The sequence below is a fragment of the Amblyomma americanum genome, chromosome 1, assembly GCF_052857255.1.
Source record: "Amblyomma americanum isolate KBUSLIRL-KWMA chromosome 1, ASM5285725v1, whole genome shotgun sequence".
NCBI classification, from domain to species: Eukaryota; Metazoa; Arthropoda; class Arachnida; order Ixodida; family Ixodidae; genus Amblyomma; species Amblyomma americanum.
The window spans coordinates 506,354,015-506,365,592 of NC_135497.1; the positions used below are offsets into that span (position 1 = coordinate 506,354,015).

Below are 11,578 nucleotides of genomic sequence, written 5' to 3' on the forward strand. Positions count from 1 at the left end.
AAAAACCACGCTGTAGCCTCTGCTTCGGGGGGCAAAATTTTTTGTTGGATTAAATATCGGATAGCAGCAGGAGCCTCACGGAACAATTGCACAGCAATGTTCACTTTCATGGTAGTGAAATGTCCACTGCTGATGTGGATTTCCGACAGCCTATTTGCAATCTTCAGCTCATTTTGACAGTCGTACTTCAACACTGCTTCAACATGCTCCACCTTGACAGTGCCAGAAGGAAGACTTTGTTCCTTAACAGTTTCTTCACCCAGAGTGAATTCTCCCACTCGGAGTAGTTGGGCACGGATGTTCTTCAAGACGTGGGCGGGGTCAGCCATAAAGAATAGTTGCCTGCCACGGAGGTGCGGGTGCGGAATACAGCAGACAGTCTGTGAGTTTCTGTGGTTGGACAAGCCAAGCAGGCGCCAAACTGCACGGTGGGCAGCTCCCATGTCACTTGTGACAACAAGCACTCTAAGCGAGATTTGAAAACAAAGCTCAATCAAGTGGAACACAATGTCCTTCAAAATAGAGCCATCTATCGACCTTCCAGTGAAGTGATAGGCGATAACCTGTTTCCATCTCGTGTTCACGCCACCAACCATGAACACAAGAGCATGGTTGGCAACATCTGTAGCGGACACCGGCAATGTAGTGCTCCCCAAAAAGCAATCAAGCGAGCGATCGTGGTCAAATCCTTGGGAGATTTCCATCTCATCCATGAAGAGCACACAGTCTTTTTCTATGTCTTGCATTGTGGCTACTTTGGATTTCAGGACATTAAAAACTTCATGAAGAACTCCAGGCAAAAATTTAATATTTTGAAGCCTTCGTATTAATGTCCTATTGCATGGCAGTGGATATGATAATGATCTTAATAATTCATAGCCTGCTGTTCCACATGCGTGCTTTATTTGAAGGGCCTCTCGAATAGTCTTCTCAGACCACTTAAGGCCCTTCGTAGTTTTCACCGTCAAAGCCCTTCTCTGGTCGTGTTTGAGGAACGGTAATTGTTCCAAGGTTATCATTTTTTGTTGTGGCGACTGTGACGTCTTTACAAGACTGCGCAGTTTTCTCTTTGTTTGCTCGTGAAGCCTCTGTAGGTTTCTGTACTTTTGGGCCAAGTCCTTATTTCTCTTTCTCAGCTCAGCATTCTGTCTTTGAAGAGACAAGTCAGTTGAAGCCGTACTTGAACCAAGTGTGAATGCAGCTTGAGGTATTTTTTTACTTGATCGCTCATTACTATGCTGTGACCTTTCAGCGCTTAAGGATTCGGCCTCCATGGGTGAAGCTGCGGGCAGAGGAAGTCGACTTGCATCAGTGGAATCTTCTCCACTGGCTTTATCTGTTCTCAGAAAGGAATGGGCAACGCTGTCTGCATAGATAACAGTGTCGACAGCTTTGGGCGGCAGCAAGGTGGTTGTTAAAGGTAGATCATACCCTGGTACCTGAGCACATTGTAGTGGACTGACAGTGTCCTGGGAACTCATGCTGTCACTCACAGCCGAGTCTTGTGTTTGTTCGGCTGTTGATGCGAAGACAGGCTCTAGAGCAGCACTACCACATGGTTCATTTCCAGTGGGGTCAAGTACTGGGCTTTGCGTTGGCGTGGCCGGACGAAAGCAAGACCGCTTCTTCGGAGGCTTCCGGTGTTTCGGGATGGCTGAAATAAAAAATTCAGTCAATAGGGTAGCACTACACTCAAGAACTGCAGAAATTCTGCATTTACAGAAGAGCAACCTAGTACCTGCATAAAACTTCCAAATAAACTTCAGGAGTAGTAATATCAGTTGGGTTTTAAGATCCCAAAGCTGTACTGGGGGGCTTTAGATTTCTTACCGCCAGTGCATATTTAACAGCGTCGGAAAGCATGCTACAACTGGCAATGATTCAGTCGTGCAAAATTGTGCTCAACAGCAGGTTGTGTTAGCAGCTGAGGTACCATTGATGCAACTATAATTACTAATCGTCCTGAATTTTGCCATTTTAGCTTCTGTGCCAGGTGACATAGAACAAATGAGACAGCACAGTATGCAGTCTGCTTTAGGATATTTGTTTGATTCTAGACGCCCCCTTTCTCGCAGGCGTCGGGTGAATTATAAAGAAAAAACGATGCTATACAAAGTATAAACACACTATAGGTGGCCTTGTGCTCTTTGAATACAAGGCTATATCTGTGTGTTACGTTTTGGATCTTAGTATCATATATATGAGTGCATTCAATGTGTAGAGAAGATAAACAGTAGTCCCTTAGGGAAGCAGTGGGTGTTCAAGAAAAGCAAATATAGTAGGGGTAGGCAGAGAGTTAGGTGGCAAAAGTTTTGTTTAGTGCCATACTTTATACCTTTATGGCTTACACGGAAGATTTCAATTGTCATTCATTCATTTTTTTTTCAATCTACAGTGAAAAATGAGCCAGAGGTAATGCAGAAGCCGTTAAAACACGGCTTAAGGTGATTTTATGTTTGAAGGTGCTGTTCGAATGCATGATCCTACAATAACATGCAATATACATATTTTTTTATGCCCGCGATTTAGTTTTACAAGAAATGAATTGCATGGATCCCAACAAATTTCTAGCTAGTGATCTAGATGCTGATGCAAACATGCGCTGTAGGAATGCTTGGATATAAAAGCCATATCAATAGACCAAGAAGTTTGTGTGGATAATGTGGCCACAGATGGCACAGGAACCGGTTAAAGGGAAGTCAGTAGGATAGGCTTCGTCCTGCTATGGACCTTGAAATGCTGATGGTGATGAACCTTTCTTTGCAGCCTTCTAAAAGCAGATGAGCGCACATTTTTGAGCTTGCACAAAGCAACCACAGCACTACCGTATACGTGTAGACAAATTTCTTTGCAAACATTTCATATGAATTAGGCAGAGTTGTATTTAAGAGATGGATCAAAATTAGAAGCTTACCTCGATAAGTAAAAAGTGTGGGAACCGCATCTGGCCTTAGCTTCTTTAAGCCATCCTGTCTGTTTTGCTCGAAACTTGTTTCTTCAAAATGTGCCTGAAATGAATGGCAGCAAGTACTTCATAAGCATCAAGAAGTATATTCATACCTGCACATAACTGTGACAAATGCTGCAAACCGGAACATGACTAGCGTTACAACTACAGAGCTGTTTCTACCTGCTGTAATGTTTTCACATGCTGTCTTTTACCAGGCTATAGTGCCAATATATCGGCACCAATATATATCGGGCGCCAATATATCGTGAGTGCACTCGCGTGAGAATTACAGTCAGCGAGGGCGAATGCGAACCGTTGCTTCTCGCCCTTGGTGCTCGAGACACGCCGCCAGCGCATCTAAAAACTAACGAGAAGATTGCACCCACGCCCGCAATGCGTAGCCTGTTATCAAACCCACGCCGCGCACGCCGTTCGAGGCGGCCGTGGTTTAATTATCGTAAACGTGAAGCACAGTACACCAAACATAACAAGCGAGCAGGTAACAAAAGAGAAAAAGGTACGGTACTCACAGAACATATGCGAGAAGCAGCAGTGGGTTCCCAGCAGTCTCGCTTTACTTGTGCCAGCCAACGTTTTCTTCGGTTGGAGTCAGCCGGGAAACGAAACATCCGTGTGCCCTTCCTGCAGTGGTTCGAGCACTGCGGAACGCAACACCCGGGCATTGCTGCTGCGTAAGCTTCCTGGCGCACTTAGTGCAACAACCGACAACATATGACTGTCCCACTCAACGATGAACGGCGATGAAGACGCAACTGCTGCAGCAGCTAATGCGCGCCTATGCACGGCGGGGAACAAGATGGCGCGGCGTCTTCCCGTAACCATGACAACACACGCGCTGGCAACATGGGTCTTAGCGGGAGGCGGCATGTGCTGTGTCAAAGGAAGTCACCACCCTAAGCCGGGAGGGGGCGCGACATGTAGGCTCCCTAGCTCGGATGCACCATCAGCGCCTCACTCTTTTGCGGCGACAAGGCGAGGCCGATTCCCCGAAGGTAGTCCGCGATGGCGCCGAGGGTCTCTTGGATCTGGATGCGGGCAGAACGGCCGTGGCAGGTGGGCGCCCGTGTGAAGGCCGCGATGTCGTCCGCGTAGATTGCGATGCGCACTCGGCCCCGCGCGCGAGGTGGAATGCACTTGGGGAGCTGCGCGAGCACAAGATTGAATAAAAAAGGGCTCAGCACACTGCCCTGGGGCACGCCACACGGAACCGAGTGCCGGCAGCTGATGGTCTCTCCCACGCGGACACACATGTAGCGGTTCTGCAGGAAGGCCTGCAGAAAGCGGTGGAGGCGGCCGCAGACGCCCAGCACTTCGAGGGCGTCGATGATGGCCCGGTGGGGCAGGCAGTCGAAAGCGCTCTTTATGTCGAGCAGCACGAGGAGGGCCACCTCTCCGAGGGCGCGAGCCTGTTCGAGTGTGGCCACCACATCGGAGAGGCAGTCCGCGGTGCTGCGCAGGTGGCGGAAACCGCTCTGCTGCGGGGGGAGCGCGTCGCAGGCAGCCGTGATCCAATTAAACCGGCCCAGTGCCATTGCATCCATGGTCTTCACCGCGGCGGAGGTGAGTGATATGGGGCGGTACGATGTGAGCAGCCTCCTCTGTCTGCCCCGCTTGAGGACGGGGATGACGACCGCTGTTCGCCAGGTGTCTGGGAGTGCGCCGCTCGTCCACACCTCGTTGAACGACTCGAGGAGAGTCTTGCGCTGCGGCACGTCCAGGTTGCGCAACATTTGGTATGTTAGGCCGTCCTCCCCCGGTGCGCTGTTGCGTTTGCGCGTTGATAGGGCAGATTGTAGCTCTTGGATGGTTAGAGCGCCCTCGCATAGCGCGAGGATCTGCCCCTGAACTTGCTCGGAGATGACACGAGCAGGGGGAGGGGGCAGCGCAAGATCTGGCCGTGCAGGTGTTGCAGCGGGGACGAACTGGAGCGCCAGGCGCTCAGCCAGCTCCTCGGTGCTGATGCCCAGGTGGATGGCTGCCGCTAGGACGGGGTGTCTGGGCAGCCCTGGGTTGGCATCCCTGCAGGCACTCCACAACCCCGAAAGAGGCTCTCGCCTGCTGCGTATAGCAGCCCTTAAACTTCACCTACTCGGGGCTCGTGGATGCAACATCGCCATGCAGTGGATCCCCTCCCACATGAGTATAGAGGGCAACGAGGCGGCGGACGAACTGGCCCGTGTTGCGCTGCACCCAACTGTCCCGCTGTCGCGCATTGTCACCCCTTATGACAGCGCTAGGCTGGCTCTGCGCCGCATTGTGACGCGCCTGCTCCCTGTCCACCGAGTGGCCTCGGCGGCACCTTTCACAATGGTCAACACAGGAAAGTTCGCGCGAGCCGACTACGTCCTGCTCCTTCGTCTGCGCACCGGCTCCGGCTGGACGTCGGATCGCCTCCGCCGCCACCGTGATCCCCCGGCGGTGCTGTGTGCGCTGTGCGGGAGCGCCGACTCCCTCGAGCACATTTTGTGCACGTGCCCAGCTTCCTCGCGGGAGCGACTGGCGCTGCGGCAGGCGTATGGTGAACACTGGGACTGCCCTGCAACACGCTGGATCAACTGCTGCCCCCCCCCCCCCCCCCCCGTGAGCCAGACCACAGCACTTCGGCACCTACTGAAGTTTATTGGCAGGTGCGACCTCCGCCCCCGCCTTTAGTCGGCACGATGGGAGACTACTGGCGAGGCCGCATCGGGTCGGATTCTGTGTTGTGAAGACGGACGGTGTGTGCGGCGGCTGTGGCGTTGCGGGTTCGGCTGCATGGGGGTGGTCCCCAGACGGGTGCGGGCGCCTGTGTGCACTGAGGGTGGCAGAGCGCATGGCTGTCTCCCCAAATAGAACCCTGGGCCCATCTGCCCCTTTCCGCCGCCGCCTGCTCCCGCATCGCCGCTCCTGACGCTCACAAAACATCATTTTCCAGCATCCGCCGTCTCCGCCGCCCTTCCCCGATTGCCCGCGGCGCGTCGCTCCCCTCGCGCCCGCCCGACTCGGAGGCCCCGCCCACCGCAGCCGAACCGGTCGCGCCGCGCGGCCAGCGGTGCGCGGCTCGTTGTCGACTCCTGCAGTGCGCGCCCCGAGATGCGCTAATCCGTACTCAGCGGCGCCCGCTTCTACCCCTCCGCCAGGCCTGACAGACACCTGGCTACCCCCTCTGGCCGTTCTGACGCGCATGATGGTGACTCTGGTGCCCGTGTGCGTCTGTGTGTGCTCCCTGTGAGCGGCTCTAGCTGCTCGGCTCCCGAGGTGGGACACGGCCGCCCGTGACAACTGTGGACGGCAGGAACCACGGCTGTCCCCCCATCCCGGATTCGTCTGGACCTCGGAGCCAGCCGAACACTTCGCCGCCGTCTGCACTGGGGATGCTCCTCGCTGGCGCACGCGGGCGCCGCGTTGCCCAGGTGTTGATATGGACGCCCCATATGGCATGCCGGCATACCGGCCTGTCTTCCCCCCCCCCCCCCAGTGCCCCTTCTCCACCCCAGACCCGCCTCCTTTCTCCCTCTACCCTATCAATCCCCCTACCCAGCGAAGCCCAGTTGAGGTGACCCCTTACAAGGAGGCAATTACCGGGCAGAGCTTTCCCATATTTCCCCCATCCCCATCCTGATGTACCTCCTCCAATCGAGAATCACAATATTGTGATGACCCCCATAATGCGCAGGTCCACACGGGACGGAGAGGCAAAGAGACACCGTATGGCTCAGTTTAAACAAACAGGTATATTCAATAATTACACATGGTTAAGGTTATACATAAGAGGCTGGGGCGTCCGAGCTTACGTGCCGACGACTTCATGGGGGCGATGGAGTGGCTCCGGAGTTGGGCTCGAGCGGTTGCTGGCAGAAGCTGCACGCCGTCGGGCTTCGGCGCTGAAGGCCCTCTTCGCTAACGATGTCGTCCTGAGCGTGGATGCAGTAGAATTTCAATAGTCGTCCGTTTCTTCGAGGATGGATCACAAACCCTTCCTCTAGTGTCGTTCGGCTTGGAAGATGAACAGGAGGCGAGCTTGTAGATGATGACAGCAGAGCATAATTTTACAACAGAACAAACTTTGCACTACTTTACTCATCGACCGGGCAGGTTAGTGCCTAAGTAGCATCACATTACATGCTAAGCATGGAGCCCCAGCTCAGACTGGCCTGCATCCGTTTACATGTGCTTTTAAGCACTTGATTAACAAAGGACTAAGGGCGGTCATTTCCAGTGGCCCGCCCAAAGCATCAATTCTCCAATCCAAAATAACATGCGAGATGGGGACCACCCCTTTGGGTTGGGCTTAGCCTCGAACCCAGAGTCTGTTAACAATACAAACTAAATAAACAACAAAAACGCCACCACTCTCTCTCAAGTGAGAGTATACACAGGCTCTCTCTTCGGAGCTAATTCACTAGCGCCTGTCTTTCCACATTCTTGGCGAGTACTGCCTGTCCGCCATGACAGGTGTCCGTCGCGGCCCTTCTGGGAAGCTGTGGGTGCCTTCCCGGCGATAGCCCACGACAAAGGGGGGGAGGGAAAGAATGTCGTCTTCGCGGTAGCGCATAGCGTCGGCTGTGGTACGGCGCGCTCTGGCCCGCTGACAGCTCCCTTGTCCTGGAATGTAACCGGAAATTGGGGAGGATAAAGCCTGTTTCCCCGGGGCGGCGGCGGGTCCGGTTTTTCTGGTCGTCACTCAAAGAGCATGGCTGGGTAATTGATGATGCCGCTGTCACGGGTCTCCGTCTACGCCGCGCCGTCGAACGTGGATCCTCGTAGCACACACGGAATGTCACACTCGCTCACCCTCCAGAAGAATGTTCTCCGAACATTTGAGTCCACGCAGCTCCCCTTGTCTTTCTGAATCGCCTCGCACAGTGCGTCCGACAAAACACTTTTCGCTGCACTCAACACCACTGCACAACACCATATGCCTCCGCTGTCAATACTGGCGTCTCCAGGGGCAGCACTGATCTTCTTTTACAGATAAACATGAAACTCAGCACCCAAGCCTCTCCTTTCTAGTCCAAACTGGACGAAATAAATTTACCACAGTTACAAAGGAGCTCCCACTTCTAGCACGATCACGGCACAGACAAAAATATAGATAACGAAAGGAAGTAGGGCAGGTTCTGCATGCGCTCCGCATGCTCTCCTGTGAAGGTGTTACTTAATGACAGAAAGGTTTAACTACCAACTCCGATAACTTAACACATAAGCACATAGCAATGTTATGAGCTGTGGCATTACACAATTCTAACCAGTTCAAAACTCCGCTCTGTTTACGCCATTAGTCCGACTTAGCTTTCCGATTTCGCAGCGGATATCGGCCTTCATGAGTCATACTAAGTGAGTCTGTGCCCCTTTGTCTGCTTTGGGACTCGCGAGGGCTCGTGGCAGGAGCCTCTCCTGGCGTTATCTGCGCGGCAACCTCGCGCGCTTCTTCTTCTAGCAATGCATGAAGTAAATCCGGTGGCATTCTGGCCGTCACCTCTGGCGCCTGCCGAACAGATGCAGGAGAGGGCGTTTCTTGCGAACTATCTGCGCGCTCCGCTTCACTTCTGTCCCCATCAAAATCCGCGCTTTCCCTTTCCTCATTTCGTGAATACTGAACCGGTGCCGACTTGAGGCGATTTGCGTGTATCCTTATCAAGCGCCGGTTCACGTCTCGGACTCTGAAGTTTACCGGAGAAAGCTTCTCGACAACCTCTCACGGTCCTCTCCACTTCGTCTGGAACTTACGAGCTAGCCCAATCTGCCTTTGGCAGTTTTCAATGTACACGCTGTCCCCCACATTAAACGGCGCGTCTCTAGCACTGCGATCGTGCACCTCCTTCCTGCGCTTCGCCGCTTTCTTTAAGGCCTCCTTTGCGATGTCCCTCGCCACTTGCAAGCGCGATTCTAGCTCCACCTTATAGTCGTCCAGTGAAGCGTATGGGACACGACGGGGGCCCTCTGGCACTTCACTAGGCTGGTCCGGGTCTCGGCCGTAGAGAAGAAAGAATGGCGATTCGCCCGTGCTCTCGTGTGCTGCGGAATTGTAGGCAAACATTGCATACGGGAGCCACAAGTCCCAGTCCCGCTGGTCGCGCGAAACAAAATGCGACAGGAACCCGGCCACGGTTTGGTTCAGTCGCTCCACCGCGCCGTTGCAAGCCGGATGGTACGGTGTTGTCTGCTTCTTAGCGATCTTAAGCAGCTCGCAAACTCTCCTCATTAGCTGCGACACGAAGTTCGTTCCCCGATCTGTCAAGAGTTGCCTCGGGGGTCCATGTCGGAGCACGATCTGTTCGACAAATGCTCTTGCAACCGTGTCTGCCTTCTGATCTGGGAGTGCTACCGCTTCCGCGTATTTTGAAAGGTGATCGACAAATACTAAAATGTACTTGTTTCCGGAAGTGGTCGTGGGCAATGGGCCCATTATGTCCATACCTGTCCGCTCGAAGGGAGCCGAAACCTCAGGGAACGGCTGAATTGGAGCTGGTCTTCGTCCCTTGGGTGTTTTTCTTTCGAGACAGGAATGACACTTCGCACAGTAGTCTCTAACATCCTGTCGCATGCCACTCCAAAAGTACAAACGCTCCACACGCCTGCGTGTCTTCGCTACGCCAAAATGACCGGCGCATGGCGCATCGTGAAACGCGCGAAGAACCCTTTCTGTCCACGACCGAGGTATGACGACTCTCTCCCAAGCGGTTTTCTCTGGTCTCCCTTTCCTGGTTGGCCTCGTGCGCCGACACAGGGTGCCGTCTTTGCCAATGAAATAACCTAGCTGTTCGGGGTGAGACGGTGCGTCCTCTAAGCTTTCGATTATTCGCTTCAGGTCCGGATCTTTGCACTGCTCTGTGCGTAATTCGGCGGGGTCGACTACGGGGACAAACTCATCTATAGCTGCCACGGCAGCTGTGCGGCTGAGTGCATCAGCATTCAGATGCGTCTTTGCTGACTTGTGCTCAACTTCAAAGCAGTATTCCTGCAGGTGTAGATTCCATCTAGCGAGTCGCGAGCTAGGGTCCCTGACACTCATCACCCATTTCAGAGGATGGCAGTCTGTGACTAGCTTGAATTTGCGGCCGTAAAGGTAGCATCTGAAGTGCTTTACTGCCCAGACAACGGCGAGGCACTCCCTTTCCGTAGCTCCGTACTTTTGCTCTGTGGGGCTCAGCTGTCGGCTAGCAAAAGCAACGGGATGTTCTTTGCCCTCGATAACCTGAGATAGCACGGCACCCACTGCGAACTTTGACGCATCTGTGGCCATAACGAAGGGCAAATAAAATCCGGGTGGCGCAACAGCGGTGCACTCATTAGCTTCCTTTTCAGGGCCCCAAAAGCATTCTCCGCGTTTTCGTCCCAGCGAAAGGCGACATTTTTGGCTGTTAAGGCGGTGAGCGGCTTAGCGAGCTTGGCGAACTCCTCTATGTGCCTTCGGTAGTAACCGATCAGGCCGAGAAACTGCCGGACCTGGCGGACGCTAGTCGGGGATGGAAAATCCGAGACACACCTTAGTTTCTCAGGGTCCGGTCGCACGCCGTCAGCTGAAACAACGTGCCCGAGGTATTTCACCTCGTTTTTGAGGAATTGGCACTTAGAGGGCTTCAGCTTGAGACCCGCTGCTCTTAGTCGCACCAAAAACTGCTCAATATCGCGCAAATGGTTATCAAAACTGTCACTGTATATGATAATGTCATCCATATACACGAAGCACAGCCTTCCCAGAAGACCTGCCAGGATAACATCAGCGGTTCTCTGCCAGACAGCAGGGCTGTTGGCCAGACCCATCGGCATTCTTTTCCATTCATAGTGCCCTGAGGGCGTGTTGAATGCCGTTTTCTCGGCATCTGCCGGATCCATTGTTATCTGCCAGAATCCCGCCGCCATGTCCACTACCGTGAAGTACCTGGCAGAGCCCAGCTGAGAAAGCGTCTCCTGTATATTGGGGATGGGGTATGGATCGATGCGAGTTACGGCATTTAGTTTGCGGTAGTCCACTACCAATCGATACGAGCCATCTGGCTTTTCCACCAATAGTGCTGGTGCTCCCCAGGGTGACTTTGAGTGTTCGACAATGCCGCGATCAATCAGGTCCTGCACCTGCCGCTCCATCTCCTCACGTTGGGAGTAAGGAATCCTGTACGCACGCTGGTAAACGGGCGATGAAGTGCCGGTTTCTATCCTGTGCTTTATAACGCCACAGCAGCCCAAATCCAGGTTGGACGCGGCGAATACCTCCGAGTAGTGGTTCAGCAAACCAGCCAGAGCCTCCCTCTCCCTGGATTTTACGTGAGAAAGATCGAACGACACCTTTGGAGCAGCCGAAGGACTAGCATGCTCTACAGTTGCGAGTACCGTATCGGTGGGCTCACGTTGCTCTATCGCAGATGTGAAGAAAGCCAATGTTTTGTTCTTGGGAAGGCTCAGTGGCTGCTGGCTACAGTTAACCACCCGTAGGGGCACTCTGTGGGCGTCATTAACTGTCACGAGGCACGCGGCTGCCTTCAGGCCATTGCTGAGAGAGTCGACCGGCTCAAGCACTCCCACGGCGCCGCTCTCTACATCTGAAGGCACAAACGCGTACAAAATGTGCTCCGACCAAGGAAGGACGACCGCCTCCTCGACCAGCCGGACGGCAACCCGCGAATA

General features: G+C 53.7%; 1 long non-coding RNA gene across 1 annotated transcript; it reads right to left on the bottom strand.

The window, feature by feature from the left end:
• Positions 1-1,332: 1,332 nt before the first annotated feature.
• Positions 1,333-3,635, bottom strand: LOC144106618 (uncharacterized). The gene is made up of 3 exons (XR_013309064.1): positions 3,481-3,635; positions 2,915-3,008; positions 1,333-1,654 (listed from the first exon to the last, which is right to left on the bottom strand). It is a non-coding gene; the product is annotated as an uncharacterized LOC144106618 (long non-coding RNA).
• Between the last annotated feature and the right edge of the window lie 7,943 nt (positions 3,636-11,578).